Source organism: Lontra canadensis, unplaced genomic scaffold (genome assembly GCF_010015895.1).
Source record: "Lontra canadensis isolate GAN:19392208 unplaced genomic scaffold, GSC_riverotter_1.0 scaffold14, whole genome shotgun sequence".
NCBI lineage: Eukaryota > Metazoa > Chordata > Mammalia > Carnivora > Mustelidae > Lontra > Lontra canadensis.
Window position 1 is genome coordinate 20,011,438 of NW_022631008.1, and position 23,451 is coordinate 20,034,888.

The 23,451-nt window shown below is 34.2% G+C and overlaps 1 pseudogene; it reads left to right on the top strand.

Annotated features, from left to right (window-relative positions):
- Window positions 1–20,596: 20,596 nt before the first annotated feature.
- On the top strand, window positions 20,597–21,819 carry LOC116868216 (annotated as a pseudogene).
- The last annotated feature ends 1,632 nt before the right edge of the window (window positions 21,820–23,451 follow it).

The window sequence follows — 23,451 nt, forward strand, 5'->3', positions numbered from 1 at the left end:
GAGACACTCCCCTCCGGATACAGAGATGACTCTGTTCACAGATGGGAGTAGCTACATGGTCAATGGAAAGAGGTATGCGGGGGCTGCGGGGTTTCTCCTGAACAAGAATTCTGGACGGCAGCCCTGCCACACGGAACCTCGGTGCAAAAGGCGGAGCTGATTGCACTTGCCAAGGCACTACAGATGGCCAAGGGTAAAACCTCCAACATCTATACGGACAGCAGGTACGCCTTTGCTACTCTCCATATGCATGGGGCTATTTATAAAGAAAAGAGCCTATTAACAGCAGAAGGAAAAAGGAATTAAAAACAGAGGAGAAATATTGGCTCTCCTCCAGGCTATTTGGGACCCAAAAGAGGTGGCCATTATACATTGCCCAGGGCAGCAAAAGGGGACTGATCTGATTTCTAAAGGAAACCAATCAGCAGATCGAGCTGCAAAGCAAGCAGCCCAAGAGACAGGCTCCAGCCCTACCAGAAAAACTGGACTATTCAGAGGAAGATTTAAAGTATTTACAAAAATGGGTTAAACTGGACCATGAAGGGGACTGGGCTAAGACTAGAACAGGAAAGTTAATTCTTCCTTGAAGACTAGGAAGAAAATTAGTAAGCCAAATACATCAGGGCACTCATCTGGGGACACGCAAGCTTAAGGAGCTTTTGGGCAAGCAGTTCCAAATTTCTAAATTAGGGTGTATGGCTCAGGATGTGGTTGATAGAGGTGCTCAGTGTCAGGCGGTAAATGTGGGAAGAACTAGAATGGGAAGAGAGAAGAGAGAAAAAGGTAAGGAGCCAGGAATTTATTGGGAAATGGATTTTACAGAGATGAAACTGGGAAAATATGGACACAAGTATATGTTAGTTTTTGTGGATACCTTTTTAGGCTGGGTAGAGGCTTTCTCCTCCAAACATGAGACAGCAGGGGTGGTAGCCAAAAAGCTACTAGAAGAAATAATCCCTAGGTTTGGGTTGCCCCTTGCGATCGGGTCAGACAACGGCCCTGCATTTGTGAGTTCAGTCTCACAGGCACTGGCCAAGGCTGTGGGCACTAATTGGAAACTACATTGTGCCTACCGGCCCCAGAGTTCCGGGTAAGTAGAGAGAATGAACCAGACTCTCAAAGAGACCTTGACAAAGCTAATTCTGGAGACTGGTGGTGGATGGGTGGATCTCCTTCCCTTCGCTTTCCTCAAGGCACAATATACACCCTACTTAAACAAGGTGACCCCATTTAAAATAATGTTTGAAAGACCTGCCCCCCACCTGCTCTGCCCTTGGCTACAGGAGGTTGCCCTAGCAGAAATGACTGATCAGTCTGTAATCCAGTCACTGCAGGCATTACAGTCTGTCTTAAAAAGAACCCACACAGGGATCCAAACTGCCCACACTGAGACGGAGACGGAGGTGGAACCACATCCTTACCAACCCGGAGACTTGGTTTGGATATGACGCCACCAAGTGGGAAACTTGGAGCCTTGCTGGAAGGGACCATTTAATGTCATCCTGACCACCCCCATGGCAATAAAAGTAGAAGACATCAGGGCCTGGATTCACGTGGGTCACGTCAAACAAGCCAAGGATGAGGACGCCCCCCAGAGATGGATGCCACTGCCGATGGACCCCGCCGATCGTGAACTAAAGCTAAGACTCAAAAAACAATGAGTCCATTGAGTTCATTGTTGCTCCTACTGTTAAGGTATAGGTGGGAGGTATAGATAATTGCAAGATAGTGGAAGGCTTGACATACTATTCCTAGAAGAAAGGGGGCTCTGCAAAACTCTAGGAGAGAGATGCTGTTTATGGGTAAATCACTCTGGAGTCATTAAAACAGTCTGGCAGCCATTAAAAGGGGGGCATAGAACTGGCTAAAAGTCAAGGATTTGACTAACCTTCTAAGAAAAGGGGGGAATGTAAGGGCCTATTTAGCCAGAGCGATGCCATCTGGTTAAACAGTGACTTTGTTGTTTATATAGTAAAACTTAAACTGTCCCTATCCCCCCTTTCCCCCAGGGGACTTACTTAAAACAAGTCCCGGAAACTAACCCCAAGTAACAAAGTCCAAATACAAGGGTGGGTCAGGCCAGGTGGAATTATTCAATCAGTGGGGGTGCATACTGTCTCCCTTCTACCAAGGAGTATGGGCCCCGCCCTTTGGGTACCCTTTGGGCGCCAATTCTGACCAAGGTAATAGGCTAGTTCAAACATCTACTATTGGGTAAATTGTAATTCAATTGGTCAGTTATGCATGACCTAGCAGGACTATGCAGCTTTCTCTGTGTTACAATCTCATTGGTCACCTGTGCGTGGCCAGGCCCAACCACATGGCCTTTTCCCTTAAAAGCTAGTCTGTAAGGCAGAGAGAGGTCGCCTCTTTGCAAGAGACGGCCCTGGCCGGTCAGTTTGATTCTTGATGCTTGACGCGAAATAAAGCTTTGCTTGACCTTCGCTTTGTATCAGTCTTGCTCCTTTGACCATGGACCCAACAAGTTCATCACAAGGCCATGGAGTTTTCTCAGATGTTACCCTCCAATTTTAACGTTCCAGACATACATATATGTAACTAACCAAGGATATCTTATCAACGAACTTTTGTCTCCCTCTAACATTGCATATTCTATATTCTTCTCTTTCCATATCCACAGGTGGCTAACTCTTAGAGTACAGACAAATATAATCTATTCTGGAAAGTTCTCTTACTCTTACTGTAAATGGTATTGTATTCTAAATCTACTATAAAGACTTCTCCCCACATCCGTACAGATACCTGTGTATGAATCTCTACTATGAAGCTTGTTTTGTTATTACAGAGTATATGTTCCAGCCAGGATTAGGGTACAATTTATAAGTAAGAACTGCTCTTGATATTTCCATCTTCTCAAATGATACATAGAATATAGTGGTCCATATATGTAGGTTGATAATGACAGATTAAACGAATGAACAAACAAAATATTTTGGAGGGACACTATGATCTAGAAGTTAACTGTTTAATTATCTGGTTTAAAAGATAGGTTTAGGGTCACCTGGGTGGATTAGTCAGTTAAACCTTTGCCTTCTGCTCAGGCCATGATCTCAGGGTCCTGGGATTGAGCCCCACATGGGGTTCTCTAGTCAGCAGAGAGCCTGCTTTTTCCTCTCCCTCTGCCTTTCACTCCCCCTGCTTGTAATCTCTCTCTCTCTCTCTGTCAAATAAATAAATTTAAAAACTCAAAAAAAAAGAGATAGGTTTAATTTTTCAAATATTTTAACATAATATTGACTTTTAGATCTTTATTGTTATTATCTACTGTGAAATCCTGCAGACACTGATTTATTTGGTGAATCAAATTATTAAATATTGAACTCTTAGGAAATATTTTATGAATATTTTAAACATAATTCTCATACCACATATATCATTTGACTTTTGCAGTTCCTTAAATTAGACATATAAATAAATGTTCTATGAAATTGTTTTGGGGAACTTCTAAATCTGAGAACACTTATTTTACTCTCTAGTGAAAATGTATCTCAAGAGTTTAATTCTGAAGATCATGCGTGTTGTGATATATCATCTATTACAATATACACATTTATTTTCTGTTTTTATGCATTTCTTACTTTGCAACTCAACTCATCTTAACTTTCAACTCAAAAACACAACTTGCTTCTAGTTACTGTGAATTTTATCTATGTCTTTCTTTTGGAAATTTTACATTTAAATTTGTGCACTATAAATGGAAAATTCAGTTAGAAGCTTTATTTTTATTCTTTATTCCAATATCTTCCCTTGAAGTTAAAATAAGTAAATACTTTGTTTTCTGGAAATGTTTATATAGCAAGATGTCGAAATTTCACATTCCAGTAGTTTAATAGAACAGCTAATTTGTTTCTAATTATGCAAATTCCTTTTTACATACTGTAGTTTTGATGTACAGGTACAGCAAATTGTAACACATGAGTTTTTTTTTTTTTTTTAATTGAACAGATGCTAAGATTACAAAACTTTCTAATAGTAAAATACTTGGAGAAAACAGGGACTATGCAAATAAAGTCTACAACAAAGGCTGTTGAAAGCTGGAAAGCTTATGCATACCAAAATGTCTAAGCACATAAGAAGATAAAGGTTGGTCTATTCCCAGATATCCTTGTATATATTGTATATAGGGGAATATCTTTATGTATACATAATTGTAAGAGAATAGTAAGTAAACAAATATAGCAACTATTCTATAAGGATTTGGGAATGACAGAAGCTGTTTAAGAGAGAACTAATTTTAAGAAAGTGAAAGGAAACTTTATGACATTATATATCTACTTGCTGATAGAAACAGCTTTTATTTATTTTTTAAAAATTTTCCCATGTTCAGATGGCAATGCCATTTGGATATAGTGAATACTTGGTGGATAAAAAAATAATAATAATAATGATACCAGTAAAGTTTAATCCAGGACCATATTGCAACTAAATAAAGAAATGATCTCTGCTCTCAATACTCACTGCCCACATATGTGCAGGCGATGGACTTGAGGTCTGCCTGCCTTCATTACATTTTGGAGACCATGTTATTGAACTAGACTTCACCAGCACTTGGAAATCCTTTTAAGTTTTCTACAGAGGTTTATTCTCTATTACTCATACTAACTCTTTCCCTCCTTTCCCAATCTCGTTAAATGCAGTTTAATCCTCTCACTCTCAGATGACCTTCCTTCTCATTTCAGAGAGAAAATAAAATGCATTAGATAGGAACTGGATCAACTTCCTCAAAAAGGCAAAACACACACACACACACACACACACACACACACACACACGAAAGAAAGAAAGAGAAGGGAAAAAAAGGAAACCACCAAAGAAAGAAAAGGAAAAAATACATATATGGATAAAAGTTTCTCCTGCAACTAAAATCTGATTTCTTTATCTCTGCCCTGATTCAATGCTCTTCTGTCTTCCCAGGGATTTCTTTAATAGCATACTCTTATCTTTATTCTCTTCCTCTTTTCTGGATCTTTTTATATGTATTTGAAAATATTCAGGTTGTTTCACTGATGAAAAAAGTAAATAACTGTCCCTCTCTACGTAACTACCTACATCATCCAGGTCCATCTGGGAAGCTGTCAAATACCTTTGTTCATTTTAGAGCCACCTTGCTGCATGGTACCGTTTACCACACTGGTCATGTGCACTATTTTTCCTTTGCTTTAGGTGAGAACACAACCCACACCACCTACTTTTATTCTTACATCTATGACCACTCTTGTAGAAACATTTTTTTTAAAACCCTTTTTCCTGGGGTACCTGGGTGCTGCAGTTGATTAAGCTTGGGATCAGGTCACGATTTGAGGGAGGTGAGATAGAACCCTCTGTGGGCCTCCATGTTCAGCATAGAGTCTGCTTAAGACTCTCTCTCCCTCTTCCTCTACCCCTCCTTCTTCCCCACTGTCTTTAAAATAAATAAATAAATCTTAAAAAAAAAAAAAACAAAACTTTTCTTTACCAAACTTTGGTTTGTGTGTGTGTTTAAGATTTTATTTATCTATCTATATATATATATATATATATATTTATTTATTTATTCATTTTTAAATTTATCAGAGAGCACAAATAGAGGGAGCAGCAGGCAGAGGGAGAGGCAGACTGCCCACTGAGCAGGGAACCCGATACTGGGCTCGATCCCAAGACCCTGGGATCATGACCTGAGCCTAAGGCAGACACTTAACCAACTGAACCACTGAGGTGTCCCTCCTTCCTAAATTTTGTTTTTCTGAAATGTCTCTTCTAAGTCTTCATCTTAGTACTACAAATTTTCCCTGGGCTGTCACATTGATTTTCATGACTTTGGTTTTCATCCATTTTTTAACTTCTCCAAAATGTACCTTTGTATCACAGCTTCTCCTAGATTTGGGAATGGAATTTTCAACAAAGCATTAGACATGACTCTTTGGATATTAGGAAAGAACCTCAAACTCATCATGTTTGTAGCTGAAATCTGGAGTTTCTCTCCCTGGAGCCATTGTCCTATGCCTCTGGCTAATACTAACATTAATACTAATACTAACACTAATACTAACATTAATACTAATAATATTTAAAGTAACTTATTTAGGAAAAAAATGCAATATTTGATCAACTTAATGTTCAGTCTTCTCTAGTATTCTCTGAATTTAAATAGATTCCTTCAATTATTATTATTTTTTAAATTATTTTGGTTAAAATGAAAGAAACTTTCATTAGATCTGTTGTGAAAATATATCATATTTTGTTCTTGATTTAGTAGAACTCAGCTTTGGTCAGCTCTTTGGTTTTCTTTTTTCAATCTTATACCAAGAAATGAATACTTCAAATAGTTTTCTTAAGAAACGTAAAAAGTATCTTAAAAAAGAAACTTAAAAAGTAGTATAAATCATGCTATTTTTATTTATAATCCCATTCATTATGAAGTCAGCAAGTCTATTTTTTAATTCTGATCCTGCATTATTGATACACATGAAACCTGCATGTAAATATGAACTAAACAAATAACAATTCATATCCCTGACTCCACCCTTATAGAATTATGGCAATCTTGTTTTTAATCTGTGAAATGCCCATTTCTTTTGCCTGATTTCCTGTTTGGTTACTTATATTATTTACACATTGATTTTTTACATTCATTCTGAATACTAAACCTTTAGGTACTGAAAGTTTTCTCCACTATCTGAAAGTGGAGCATTCTTATGAAATCTTTTGTAAGCTGAAATGGTATAAAGTGAAAAAAACAATTACTATTAATTTATATAGAGAAATTTTTGAATGTTCCCAGAGCCAAAACTACCCTGTTAGGCTTTTCTGATCCTTTAGGATGCATCTTGCTAACAGATGCACAAAACAAATCAAGATAAAGCACAGATGCTCACAGACACCATTCAAAGCTCTGGTGGCTTGATGCTGAGATGCTGAGTGTAGTTCCCAGGGAAGGAGCTTGGTGGCGCCATTCTATTACTTGGGTTAGGTACCACCTCTATAATGCTTCACTGCAGAACAAACTGAATGTTATTTTTGGTTTTTGACTTTTATCCTTGAAGTGAAAATGCTTTTTGTATTTCTTTCAGATAGTAGGGGAACTTGCACTAAATTAGGGTTTTGTTTGTTTGTTTTAAGTAGTTTACACACCCAGGTAGAGCCCAAGGCAGGACTTGAACTCACCACTCTGAGATCAAGAACTGAGCTGAGATCAAGAGTTGGATGCTTATGGGGTGCCTGAATGGCTCAGTCCTTAGTCCCCTGTCTTTGGCTCAGGTCATGATCCCAGGGTCCTGGGATTGAGCCCTGCATTACGCTCTCTGCTGAGTGGGAAGCCTGCTTCCCCTCTGCCACTCCTACTCTTCCTGCTGTGTTCCCTCTCTTGCTATCTCTCTCTGTCAAATAAATAAAATCTTAAAAAAAAAAAAAAGGGAGAGAGAGTTGGATGCTTAACCAGCTGTGCCACCCAGGTGCCCCTAAAGTAGGTCTTTTGTAAAGGCCAAGTAACATAATGTGACCTTTTGAAAAGTGAGGGATACATATATTTTCATATTTTCCCAGTTTTTTACTTGTCTTTTCATTTTAAAAAAGATATTTGTAATACACATTTACAAGTGAAGTATAACTCCATATTTAAGGATAATTTTACCCTACCTTTGTTCATTTTTTCAGAAGAATTTGGAAATCTCTGAGCAGTAATCAATGATATTTTTCATTTCACCTCCCTCTCTTCCTTCAGTTTGACATTCTGATCAATAGAAAAGTATCCATTATAGTTCTTTTATACTTGTAGGAAACCACTGCTTCTCAAACAAATAAATATACCTGCCTCTTTAAATATGTTATTCTTTAATGATACATATTTATTTTAATATTAAGAATTGACGATTCAGTAAAGGTATACATTGCAGACACAAGAAATTGCCATCATACTATCTCTGACCCATATGGAAACACAAGTCTTATCCACAATAACCTTCCACTATAACTTATCACAATGCTTTGTTTTACATGTGTTTTGTTCTATATAATTACTTTTGCTACCCCAGTAAGAGTCATACCTACCAATATGGTTTGTAGTGTAATATTATATACATGAGTTTAAGAAATTGCATTTTTATTAAAATTTTCTTTGTGTGATCAGAACTTTATTATTTTATCTTCAAATGCATATTACCTCTCACTTGTACTTGATTCTTGCTTGTTATATAAAAACATCATCAAAACACTTTGATATGCATAGATGAATGGATATTATATATCAAAACCATGTTGCTGGCACCACCTCAAATATCTGTTTTCACATATAAATAATTATAGGATTTTAGTACAAAGAAAAGTTAAAACAAATATACCATACATCTGTTCTGATGTGTCAAATATAGCCTTTTTTTCAAAACTCAAAATATATACAAGGTATACATTTTTTAAATGTTCTGATACTAAAATGTGATATTCGTATCCTCTTTAAGATATTTATAAATAAAAAAACAGAGGGTTAGCTTAAATCTCTGTACTACAAAACATCTGGTGCACTCCTGTTGAAGTCAGTATCACAGCAACAATACCCCTTACTACTATTACCATTCATTATTGTTCTACTATTCATTTATTGCAAATGCAACAAAATAAGAAAAATAAATGAGGTTAATAAGGTAGTAATGAAAATACTTATTATTTACATATTATATGAGATATCATCATCTAAAAAGTCCCAACAGAGTTAACTAACCACTAATCTTATATAATTTAAAAAAATCTATAAAGTGGCAAGTTAAAAAGTCAATACAAATAATATACAAAAAGTAAGAAAAAATATATGAATAAAAATGAAAAATTTTGTTGACTGTCATAAAAGGAAGTTTGAGTAAATATAAAGTCTTAACTTTGTCAATTATTTCCACATTTTACCAAGTTATCCATAAATCAAATTCAACCCAAATGTAATTATATAATTTGTGGAATTCTATACATTGATTCTAAAATTAATATTGCAGATTAAGAGATTAAGAATAGCCGAGAAAATCTTGAAGAAGATGCAAATTTTTGGTATGAAATTAGTCATATTTTAATATATCTCTAGGAAATACATTTTTTTACTTCAGCATTGCTTTTTTTATACTTTTCATCATTCGTTTCTATTTCTGTTATTTATCATATTTTTTACTGATCTATAGAAGTTCCCCATATATTATTAATAAGATATTTTGTTTATTGTACATAGAAAATGAATGTATCCTTCCACTCTTACTTGTCACTTAACTTAGTTTAAAATGTCTTTTCTCAGACAGATGGCTTTAATTTTTCTTCAAGGCTTTTGAAGGAATTTTGCATTTTGCTTGGGAAAGACTTCTGTACTCCATGATTATGTTATATGGTATTTGTTTTGTTTTCTTTTGCTTGGAAAATTATTAAGATTTTGGCTTAATGCAAGGTCCAATCATGCAACTACTTTACAGATCTTGGAAAATAAGTGAATTTTTTGAATATTACATAGACTTATTGATTAATGTCTCCTATTGATTTTGTTAAAAAAATCATTACATGATTTTTCTTTGTAATTCTATGATCATAACTGTTCAGTATACAAAATTTTAATGACTAAAACATCTTTGTAATATGCATCACAACAGTATCATAAAATGTCATAGTAAGAACTCTACATTTATCCAGTCTTTTTTTTTACATTTATTCAATCTTAACTAGAATTTATTTTCTTCCTATTGCATCTTAAAGTTGTTGCCATTCTTTCTTTAGTTCATTTTTATGTTGCTAAATAAGATTATTAGTATTATTCAGATATCATGATTAAATTGATTAGTTTCCTATTTTTGCATATTTAAAAAGGCATTTATTTATTCATTTGTTTTTATTGAGATGTAACTGAAATACAGTAAAACACAAATCTTAAGTGTACAGTTAAATAAGTTTTACAAATGCATATACCTATGTGACTGACAGCCTTATAGAAATTTATAACACCTCAGAAATGTCCCTCAAACCCCCTTCTCCCCAATTTCCCCATCATCACAAAGTGACCACTCTACTGGTGATTTTCATCACAGATTAATTTAACTAGTCTATAGCTTCATATGTACTCTTTTCTATCTTTTTCCATCTATCTTTTTCCAAATATATATACATATTCCATTGTATCTACTATATATATAATGGATTCTATATTTTGAGATTAATCATGTTGTTACATTTAGTATTTTGTATTTATTGATGGAAATGCTCCACTTTAAAAATATACCACAACTTGTCAATTTGGTCTCCAAATTGATCGATATTTGAATTTTTCTAATGTACCATTTTTATTTATTAATCTATCTGTTGATTTATTACAGGATAAATTTCCAATTTGCTGCTTTACATATTTCTAATGCGGAAAGCATGATTGGTCAGATAGCTTTTCGGGCAGTAGTTTAATTAGCATAATGTTTATCCCATTGGGTTAATTCTGCAACTTGTCTTGCTTGTTGCAGTTGTTATTGTTGCTATTGTCTTTACATTTGAAATTTGAGAAAAGTGTTCAATTTCTTAGAAATCTTTTTAAATTTAGATTGGACTTTGGGTTTCTTTGTTTGGTTCCTCATTCCCATCTCCCCTAACTTCTTAGTATTTTCCAGAAATACTTTTAACTTCCCACCTTCACTCATGGCTGCAACCCAATATTAACATGGATTGTTCTTGATCTTTCTGTCAATGGGGTTTTGGGTGTGAGAGCAAAGATAAAATGATTTATTCAGTTTGCTCTTTTTAACCAACAAACTAACCCCTCATTGCATACTCCTTGTCATTTTATATTGCAATTTCCTATGAAATTGTCCTACCTTTCATTATCCAATGAGCTCAATGAGAATCATGTTTATCTTTAAAAACAAAAACAAGAACAAAAACTTTATGGGCACCTTGGTGACACAGTCAGTTCAGCACGGATTTTTGGTTTTGGCTCAGGTCATGATCTCAGTATCCTGGGATCAAGCGCTGTCATACATATTTAATAGATTCAATTTGATGAGTTTGGAGAGAAACATATACCTTGAAACCATCACCACAATCTATGCCATGGTATATCTTTCACACCCAAAAGTTTCATCCCACTTTCTTTATTATAATAGTCATTTCTTGTGATAAGAACTTTTAACATAAGAGCTACCCTTTTAGCATGTTTGTCACAGTTGCCATCAAATCCCCTGAATTTAGTACCATCTTGGTGCTTAATCAGTGCTCAACAAATACTTGTGTAATGAATAAAAGAGAACATATATAAAACATTAAAATATGAACATAGGTTATGAATGTGTAGTATAAATACAGCTGATTATAAAAATTATTATATTCATCTTGCTTTCAAAATACTACTAAGAACACATTTTATTTACAATGAAAAAAGAAGTGATCACTTAAGGATTGGTAAGAGATCATTGTAATACATAGAATACGGTATAGGCATTTATGAAAGGAAATTATAAAAACAGTTAAAAACAGTTAAAAACAACCATGTCAGAAGAGTAGGACCTTGGATGATTGCACATTGTTGTTTATATTCTTAGCAAATTATAACTTTCCAATAATAATCCTGCTCTAATTTCATAGTATGAATAATATATTTTATAGCAGCATTATCAACAATAGTCAAATTATGGAAAGAGCCCAAAATGATGTCCACTGACTGGTGAATGGATAAAAAAGAGGTGGTATACACACACACACACACACATGCATGCACACACGCACGCACACACACATATGTATATATATACACAATTTGATGAGTTTGGAGTTAAACATATACCTTGAAACCATCATATATATGTATATATGTATACACACACACACATATATATACATACATATATGTCATATATATATAATTATACACCATCATCAAATATATATACATATTCCATTGTATCTACTATATATATAATGGATTCTATATATGCGTGTGTATATGTATATGTGTGTGTCTGTGTGTTTGTGTATAGGATATCCATATATAATGGCTACGATGGAATATTATTCAGTCATGAAAAAGATGAAACCTTGCCATTTGCGATGTTGATGGAGTTAGAGCATTTCATGCTAAGCAAAATAAATCAGTCAAAGACAAATACTATATAATTTCACACATATGTGGAATTTAAGAAACAAAACAGATGAACATAGAAGAAGGAAATAAAAAAAGAGAAGGGGACACAAACCATTAGTGACTCTTCACTATAATGAACAAACTGAAGGTAGCTTCAGTGAAGATGGGTGGGAGAATGGGCTAAATGAGTGATGGGTATTAGAAGGACACTTGTTTTGATGAGCACTAGGTGTTACACATAAGTGATGAATCACTGAATTCTACTCCTGAAACTAATATTATACTATATTACACTAACTAGAATTTAAATAAAAATTTGAAACAAATAAAAGAAAAAAGAATAATAAAGATGATAGGAGAAAAATCTCAGTTGTTTTTTACAGAATTTTCCATCCTTAACAGAAAATAACACTTTGGGTGCTTTATGCTTCAAGGGAAAATCTGGAAACATTCAGATGACATTATCTTTGTACATTTGTCAACTTAGAACTTTACATTGTTATAGTTGTCTCCTTGCTATTTCTACCCCCAGAATGATGTTATAAAGGGCGTATCTATGATGATCATGTGGCAAGACCATTTCGTATTACGTAAAAGCCTAATTTGTTGATTAAAAAAAATTATTTACTATGCTGTTCTACTTTTTTTTTTGTATCAGGATTTTGATTGTTCAGTAACTATTAAAAAGGTCATCAAATGTGGGGTAGAGAACAGCTAGGGCCAATAAGCCAACAAGTGCAAAAGAATGGCTAAGAGAAACACTTATATACATTTTTGGTTATGGAAATGGATACTGATGTATAGTAGTAAACTTCTTATTATAGTAACTATGGGATACAGATTATATGTATGTACACTTGGTAGCATGTAGGGATCATATATACATATTTTTATTTTATATATATTATATATTATACATATAATATGTGTACACAGAATAGGGTTTATATACATACACTATACTTAGATGGTCCTCATGGTATATTTACACAAATAAATAAACAAGTAAAACATTATTCTTCTTTAACAATAATAGCCTGAATACATATCTTTGCAGTTCATTTCATTTAATTTGTGGTAAGAACAGAAATAAGATATTATAGTTGTCAGTAAAAATGCTAAGGCTTATTCCCTAAAATAAGTAATAGCCATTGTCTCTATGTTAACAATATACTTGTGTAAATTTTTCAACCAGACTTATAGAACAGATTACTTTAAAAGATATTGGTGGTAACTAATCCTACCCTGGTCTAAGCATGAGAAACCCTCCAAAACTTTCTGACAAGTGATCGTACTAAATCAGATTGAATAATTACAAACATTAGTAGAGTAACTGAAGTAATTGTTGCCATGTATAACATCATTCTGCCTAGTCATGAATTTCAGGGGAAGAGTCACATAATGCCTCCCATAGTGAAAATAATCTTACAATTGTCCATCAATAGCCATGCTTACACTGATTAATATCTTCTCTTCATATATATTTTTGTTTCAAATACTATTTTTGGCCTTTGTTTTATATATATATATATATATATATATATATATTCAACATGGAAATACCCTGTAAAACATAATTTTGGGACTTCATTTCACTAAATATTATTGTTGTGTCTGAGTAAACTTGGGAAAGATATCCACAAAATTATTTAATTGCATGACAAAATTAATTCCCAAAATTAAAATTCAGATGATGTCCAGTATATTTGTGCTATTATATTTATGGAACAGTTTGAATTTTGCATATACTTTATTGTCATCTGGTTAGTTTTTAAATTTTTTTTTAAAGATTTTATTTATTTGACAGAGAGAGAGATCACAAGTAGGCAGAGTGGCTGGCAGAGGGAGAGCAGGAAGCAGGCTCCCTGCAGAGCAGAGAGCCCAATGCAGGGCTCAATCCCAGGACCCTGAAATTGTGACCTGAGCCAAGGGCAGAGGCTTAAACCATTGAGCAATCCAGGCGCCCCTAGTTTTCAAATTCATTTAAACATTGTTTTCTCTATTTAAATATTATTACTTTATTTTCCCCTTATGTAGAAGTTACTAAATTGCATAATTAAATCTGGCAATATATTTAATCATTATTTCTAATTTGATCTAAGTAACCAAGGTGTTTTAGATAATTTTTAGGCTCTCCAAATGTAGTGTTTTCCTTACACATATTGAAAATAGACTAAAATGTTCATGCATTTTTGTTACTGAAAGAAAAAGAAAAACCACTTGATACTTGCTCTTTGTCAGGAAATACTCTAAAACCTTGACCTTTATGAATCCACTTAATCCTCTCAAGAAATGTATGAGATAGGTGTTATTGTTTTCACATTTTTTTAGATTTGAAATGGTGACAGGGAAGCTAAATGACTTGCCTAAGGTGGCATTACTGGTATAGTTTGGCCTGTAGAAGTTGGCTTCCCTGTGTAAGCTATAGTCACTTCACTATACTAAAGGGTTTTTACATTGATTCCTATGAAAAACAAGCAAGCCTGACATGACCATTGTATACTCTTTTCCCTTTTTTCCTTGTAATTGTTTTGAATTTGAAGGTAACATTTAATTAACAAATTAGTTTGGTATTTTGTAATAAATGGACAGTTCTAAATTAATGATTCTGAAAAATAGAAAACTCCTTTAGATAAACATAGCCTATATATCATGAACTGTTCACTTACTATTTTTTTTCTCCAGTAGAGTTTGCTGCATATAATTGCAAAATAATACCTTTCATCATCATAGCTCTGCCTGGCAGTTTTGGAGAGGATAATGTATTTCTGACAATGGAAACTCATAGGAGTAAAAGCACATTTTACTCTGGGAGTACCAAGTATGAAAGTTAAACACTTATAAACTACAATGGATCTGCATTGGATAGATCAAAATCAAGAAGAGTGTTCTAACAATTAAATACTCAAGTATGACTGAAGATTTTAGGAAATAGAGATAAAGTCATTGACTTCTTAATATTTTTTGCCTAGATTCTACTAGTTTTCTTTTTTTTTTTTTAAGATTTTATTTATTTATTTGACAGACAGAGATCACAAGTAGGCAGAGAGGCAGGCGGGGGGTGGGGGAAAGCGGGCTCCCTGCTGAGCAGAGAGCCCAATGCAGGGCTTGATCCCAGGACCCTGGGATCATGACCTGAACTGAAGGTAGAGGCTTTAACCCACTAAGCCACCCAGGCACCCCAAGATTCTACTAGTTTTCTAATGGAATATATTTAGTTTTTTAGAATTAATATAATCATTTGAACTAAAGATTTAATATAGTTAAACATTATCTTGTTATTACTTTTAACACCTATTACAGAGAAGAATCAATGATTATAGCCCTTGATGCTAACCAATTATGTAAACTGACTACTAGAACTATTTCAAATAGTTTTCATGGTAGACAACAAAACATTATTTAATACTCAATATTGTCAGGGTACCTGGGTGGCTCAGTTGGTTAAGCACCCAACTCTTTATTTTGGCTCAGGTCATGCTCTCATGGGTCATGAGACTGAGCCCTGTGTCCAGCTCAGAGGGGAGTCTACTTGAACATTCTCTCACTCTACCCCTTCCTTTACTCTCTCTCTCTCTAAATAAATATTTAAATAAATCTTTAAAAACTACTCTTCATGTTGTCTTTTGATGACAGGTTTTTAATTTTTTCAAAGTTTATCATTTTATTTTCTGTCATTTTTATTTCTGTCTTGAGAAATTTTTCCTTATGCACATGGTTGAGAATATAATCCCCATATATTTTCTTCTAGAAGATTTATATTTCTAGTTATATGCTTAATGTATGATATTTAAAACTAAATTTTTGTATCATGTGAGATAAGGGTTGAGATTCATTTATTTTATTAAATATAGCCATCTAGTTCTAGCACCAATCACTGAAAAAATTTTCTTCCTCCATTGGATTATTTCATGCATATTTGGGAAAATTGATTAGTTATAAAAGCATGGGTCTATTTTTTTTTAAAAGATTTTATTTATTTATTTGACAGACAGAAATCACAAGTAGGCAGAGAGAGAGGAAGGGAAGCAGGCTCCCTGCCGAGCAGAGAGCCCTATGTGGGGCTCGATCCCAGGACCCTGAGTCTTTAACCCAGGTGCCCCGCATGGGTCTATTTTTACACTCTATTTTGTTCTATTGTCCCATTCAAATATCTTTATATTTAAATACCATACTGTCTTGATAATTGCTACCTTATTATTTTCCTTTTTTAAGAGATTTTATTTTATTTATTCGACAGGGAGAGACCACAAGCAGGGGGAGTGGGAGAGGGAGAAGAAGCCTTCCCCACCTGAGCAGGGAGACTGGCATGAGGCTCTATCCCAGGACCCTGGGATCATGACATGAGTAGAAGGCAGATGGTTCAACCAACTGAGCCATCCACGTGATCCATAACTGTTACCTTACATTAAGTATTGAAGTCAGGTAGAGTCAGTCTTCTAACCATTGTTCTTCTGTTTCAAGACTCTTTCATGACACTTGGTTTTTCACATTTTCATGTATACTTTAAAAACATTTCCTTTAGGGGCACCTGGGTGGCTCAGTGGGTTAAAGTCTCTGCCTTCGGCTCAGGTCATGATCCCAGAGTCCTGGGATCGAGCCCCACATCAGGCTCTCTGCTCAGCAGGAAGCCTGCTTCCTCCTCTCTCTCTGCCTGCTTCTCTGCCTACTTGTGATCTCCATCTGTCAAATAAATAAATATTTAAAAAAATAAAATAAAAACATTTCCTTTAAAAATGTCCTCAGAAACTTATTTTGAAATTGCTACTATTAACCTATACATAAATTTATAAAGAATTGTTGACAATATTCCATCAGCTAATCCATAGACATTGTAGAGTTCAGCCATGTCTTGTGAATTTCAATAAAGATATTTCACATTTTTTAAATTAATCTCCATTTTATTTTTGTCACCATCATAAATACATTGCTATTGGTATACATAAACACAACTACTGTTAATATACTGAGATGCATGTAGTTTTGTATATCGATCTGTGACCTTGATAAATTCCCCTATTAGTTCTAGCAGTCTGTAGACTCTTTAGGATTTTCTACATGAGCAATCTTGCTTTTTGTAAACAAGACTTGTTTTCTTTGTTTGCAATCTTTGTGTCCTTTATTCCTTCTTCAGGACATATTGTATGGACAGGAGCTGTAGGTAAAATGGTGAATAGAAGTGGTGAGAGTGGACAGTCTTACCTGGTTCTTGACCTTAGAGGGAAAGAGTCTAATACTTCATGATTTATGTTTGATGTTAAATGTAAGTGTTTAGTATGTACCCCTTATTACATTTCAGAATCTTTTACATTTCTAGCTTGCTGATAATTTTTATCAAGTATGGATATTAGAAAGTTGTCAAATGCTTTTTACTGCTTCTATTCAGTTTTCCTCTTTGGCATATATATTAACTTTCATTGTTTTAATTTCAAATACCTTTTTTATGCTGATATCAACATAAATTAAGTTTGGTTAATGTTAAAACAATTATATACTCACAGAATAAACTCCACTTGGTTATACTGTAATATCCTTTTTATATATTGTCAGATTTGTTTTGCTAAAATTTGTTCAAAATTTTATCTATAGTCACAGTATAAACCCCCAGTTAGTTATGATGTATTATTATTTTTATTTCTTGATGGATCTGATTTGACAATATTTTAGTATAAGATTTATGCATGATGTTATGGGGACTCTGTTATATATGTATATATATACTTTTTTCCTTATCATATCTTTATTGAGTTTTGAAATCACAGTTGCTTTGGTTTCAAGAAACAAGTAAAAAACTTTATTCTGTTTTTACTTTCTAAGAATGTTTATAAACTTGTTTATTTGTTTTCATGTTTGTTAGAATTTATAATTAAAACTATCTAGTCCTGGAGTTTTCCTTGAGAGACATTTTGTTGTATCCATTTTTAAACACATTCTTTTTTTTTTTTTTTGACATAAGGTTATTCTGATTTGGGGGGGGAGGTATTTTTATAAGTTGCTTTCATTGACTGTGTCAATATATTCTAAGCTGTCAAATTTATTGATTTTACCTTTTTATTTATTCATTTATTTACTTAAACCTTTGCCTATATTTAAAATCTGAAGGATCTATATTTCTATTTCATTCCTGTTATTAGTAATTTGTGTTTCTTTTCTTTTTTTCTAATAACTTGCTAGAGTTATATAATTTTTCACTGATTTTTAAAAGAACTGATCTCTTAAAATACCTCTACTATTTGTCTGAATGTTAATTTCCTGACTTCCAATGTTAGTGTAAATTTATTTCTATATACTTGCTTCATACATTTATACACATGTATTAACTTTATCATTCAGTACAGTTTGCAATTATTCCTACAATTCTTTGAACAATTCCTGTATTCTTTTTTGAACAATGGATTGGTTATAAAGTTGTTGTTTAGCTAATAATACTTGTGGCCTTTCTAGATATTGTACAGAGAATTGTTTGTTTTTTTTTTAAATTCTGTTTGTTAAAAATTACCAAGAATTGCTTTATTAAGCATATAGTCTATCTTTGGGAACAGTCCACGTGAATTTGAAAATACTTACTCTGTAATTTTGGGGTGAAATGTCTATAAGATTCTATGAAACAAAGAATGTTGATAGTGGTATATAACTTTACTTATTTTTTCTCCATTTTTTACAATCAAATATGAGAGAAGCATGTTAGTATCTTCAACAAAGATTGTGGATTTTTTTTTTTAATTTCTCATTCTACTTGAGTGTTTATTTTTGTATTTATTATGAAGCTCTATTACTAGCCAAACACACATGTATATTTGTGATTATCATCTACCTGATAAATGAACACTAGTATTATGAAATTTCCCTTTCTATTTATGGCAATATTCCATTATTGAAAATCTCTTTTATCTGATACTGATATAGTCATTTCATTTTTATATATTCATAATTTGGTACAGTACAATTATTTTTCTCCTTTGACTGTCAATCTTTCCAGATCTCTATTTTTAATATGTGTCTATATTTAACATGGATCTTGCTTTTCTATTCAATCTGACAATTTTATCTTTTAATTGGAGTCTTCATTCTCTGTTTTATGAAAAGTTGACATAACTGGATTTAGACCTACAATTTTGCTCTTTTTTATTTTTCTTGGTAAATTTATTTTTGCATTTGGGTTTGATCCAGATTTTAATTCATCATACAAACTATGCTAGCATTAACATTCGACTATTTTCTCCTCATCTCAATAACATGTCTGCTTGTGTCAAACCCGCTCCTCCTTCCCCTTGTATCCAGACCAGGCAATTATTACCAGACTTAAAAGTGACTGTAAGCTTTGATCCCCTACCAATGGCTCATCCATCTCTGGACCTTAATTTATTAGCCATCTGAAAATGTGTTAAGGAAACCTAACTCAAAATTGGAGTCAGGAAGCCATGAAAGGAGAGCTGTCGAGCGCAAAGCATTCTATGTAGCTCGCATAGTCCAGCAGGAAGAAGGAAGATTTACTCTCTGGGCAACAGCAGGCTGTAAGTACCCAGCAAAAGCCAGCTGCCCTGGCTTGCAGCCAAGGAGAGGCCACCACTTCAAACTCTTATTTTCTTCCAATGAACATGTCTTTGAAACAACCGTCTCAACTTCCTCCTTTCCTCTATAAAAGGAAGCTCTCCTCTGTTCTCTGGACTTGCCCATGGTTCACCATAGTCGGCTTGTCCTGAATTGCAATTCTTCTGCTATTCCCTAATAAACTTGATTTTGCTGGCTGAATTGCTTACCTATTTTTTCTTAAAGTTTGACAGCGACCTATAGTATATAACTTTTCAATAACTTTAAACAAATGCATTATTTCCAAGTGTATCTTGTACTTCCTTATTGCTACCAGAGTCATGGTCTTTTGTGACTTTGTACATTATAATTAGATATGGGTATATGATATGAGATATCTTCTCCAGCAATTTTTAAGCAAAAGTTATTGACTTATCAATAAATAAACAAATGAAATAAATAAATAAAACAAATAAATGACAAATAAAATAAAACAGGATTTATAGTCATACAGTCCTGGGCTTGTTTCTTAGTTTCTTCATTTTCTACCTGTGACATGGAGAAGTTACTTAATTTTCAGAGCCTTAATTAGTACATTCATAAATCTTATTTCTTACAACCAACCACATATTATTATGAAGATTAAATAAGATCTTATATGTAAGTTACTCATTTCCTAGACAATGATGGAAACTCAACAAATATTGAACTTCTGTACATATATAAATTTGGATAATTTCTGCATAAGTTTATATCATAAAATAGATACAAAAATGTTACAATTTTCTAAAATTTAAAATTATTTAAGGCCCCATACCACTATGTCTCCCATGCCCCCAATTATGGTGGGAGCACTAGCAGTGGCAGGACTCTGCTCAGCCTTCCTACCTACCTCCTCCACAGCTTCTTTAAGGCAACTACACCCATACCCATGTCCATAGTTGTTCATACCCATGTGTCTTCCCCATATTTTGTCAGTAGTCAGTGGCCAGGCTAAAGACGCGATTCCGCAAAGCCACTCAGAAAGTGGATGAGAAGAAGGAGCCAAGCTAGATGATGACTTCAAAGAGGTAGAGAGGAAAGTAGAAGTCACCATCAAGACTGTGATGGAAATAATTACCAAAACAATTGAGTACCTTCAAGGGGCGCCTAAGTGGCTCAGTGGCTTAAGCTTCTGCCTTTAGCTCAGGTCATGATCTCAGGGTCCTGGGATCGAGCCCTACATTGGGCTCTCTGCTCAGCGGGGAGCCTGCTTCCCTCTCTCTCTCTGCCTGCCTCTCTGCCTACTTGTGTTCTCTCTCTGTCAAATAAAAGAATAAAATCTTAAAAAAAAAAAAAAAAAACAACAATTGTTTTTTGTACTTTCAAGCCAACCCAGCTTCCAGAGATAAACTCAGTATGATCCACATCATGTCAAAAATCTACAGCCAGGAGAAGGAGACAAGATATCCCCAGGTAGAAGGTCTGCTGGCAGAGGTAATGCTCATGTTTGGAGGAAAGCTTAGAGATGATTGTAACTTTGGCCCAACACTTGGTAAGGTGGGAGAAGCCATTCAAGAACTCTTGGAGGTTTAAGACTTTTTGGACATGGAAGTGAAGTGGAACTTCACTGACCTCCTTCAGAACCTTCATGACAGAATGCTGAAGGAAATTCATCTACAGAAGTTAGAGGTTGAAGCCTGGACTTTGATTATAAGAAGAAACAACAAGGCAAAATTCCCAATGAAGAGCTCTGTGAGAATTTAAAGAAATTTGATGAGTCTCAAGAAGTTTCTGAGTCAAGCATGTTTAGCATGTGAGCCAGCTCTCTGCACTCTTTCAAGACCAGCTGGAGTACCTTAAATGGACAGTCCAGATCCTGCAGCAAATTATGCCCAGACTGGAAGAAAGAATAAGATAAGCTTCATCTCAGCCTACAGTGGAATATCAGCTTAAACCACAAATGAGCCAGGTTTCCAACTGGAGATAGCACTCAACCCATTGAAAACTTCTCCCACAGGGACAGTCCCAGGAGCCCCAGGGGATCAGCCTTGCTGCTGAGTTCTGTACAATTTGCACCAGCAAACGAAGGGGAATTGGGTTTTAAAGAAGGTAATATCATCATGCTCTCTAACCAAACTGATGAGCACTGGTACAGGGGATGGCTTCATGGACAGTCAGTCTTCTGCCCCGTCAACTATGTGGAGACTCTGGTCACCTTGCCCCATTAAGATGTTAAGCTGGCAAGCTCACCTCCACTGTATCTTGATATGGATATTTAAATTTAACTGCTGCTTTGATAATGCTGCTTACAACACATCCCAGGTGCGGGCTGCAGTTGTCCAGGTCATCAAGCTCTACCCTTCTTTGATTAACTTGTATGATCCTACAAGAGTCATGATGATGGGTAGTATCTTCTTAGCCTGTTGAGCATGGCACATACTTTTTAAAATACCATCTGAGATCGGCCAGTAGTTATAGAACTCTGTTTACATGGTTCTCAGGAGGCTGTAGCTTCCTAAAGGACGACCATGAACCACATCATAGAAACACCATCCTAGTGAAGATATTATTTGTCACTCAAGGTCTCAGTCTCTCCATTTTAATAGAAGAATGTTCTTCCTTCCCCATTTTCCTCTCCCAAAGAAGTACATCACAAAATTATGGAAGAAAGCCTCTGTTACCCCCAAATTGTCTTTGGATCTGAATTAATTGGCCCCACATTGCTGTCTGTAGAAAAGCATAGAATGTTCAAAACCTTCTTTGAAAATGGTCATCTTTGTTTCTCTCAATTATGCCTACTCCAGAGGGAAAGCCAGTTTTCTTCCCTCCCCGCTAATAAAGCCAGAGGAGACTTCTGTTTATTTCTTTTTTGTCCTAAAAATCTAAGTATCAATGTTAATTATTTTTAAATTAACTCAAAAAGAAAATTCCCTGTAATTATTTTTATATTTTTGGTACTTCATTGAAACAAAGTCTTATCCTTACTGTTAAATATGACTTTACTTCATCTGTCTCTCTACTTTTCCGACAGTCCCTATTGGAAATAACATATTTTCATTTTCTGATCATAAAATATTTCAACCCCTAACTCAAACCTATTATGATACATCAAAAATATTTTTTAATAGTTGAAATAGAATATTAATTTTTAAACAAGAAAATTAATAAAGAGTTATGTTTAAAGCAACAAAACAATAATTAACATTTGTAACAGGGAAGTCAGTTAATACACACATAAATATGGCTTAGGATATATTTCCTTAGGAAGGTAGACCTATGTATACTTAAAATCTGAATTTGACTAATTAAAGATATTAGTGGAACAAGTAATTGAACATTTGAATTTTACACGTCTTCATTTCAGAATAGATACATGGTTATAATGAAAACTATTAAATACTAGTCTTCAAACAGAAGTATAAAAACAATTGAAATTAGGAACTACATTTTTTTCTATGTCTGTCAATTCAACATACATGCATGTATGTATTTTCATGTAGACATAAACAGACAAAACCACAGTCACATGAAAAGTATACATTTAAGAGCTTTAAGGGACCAGAGTAATAGCAAAAATAGGAACACTTGGTTTGAAGTGCATAGTTCAGATATGTCTCTTTGACTATTTTAGAAGGTCATTCTAATGCAGAATTATCTAATACACATAATATTAAATAATAATAAGCACACATTGCAAAATGAAAAATATTTACTAATAATTGTGCGTATATTTGCATATGAATCTATTTAGTAAATTACTGTAGTTATGTATTTATAAATAGCATGTGTGATTGGGTTAAGAAGCCTTTCTTCCAGCTAATATGCTCATGACACCATTTGCCAAATTCTGGCAACTCCAC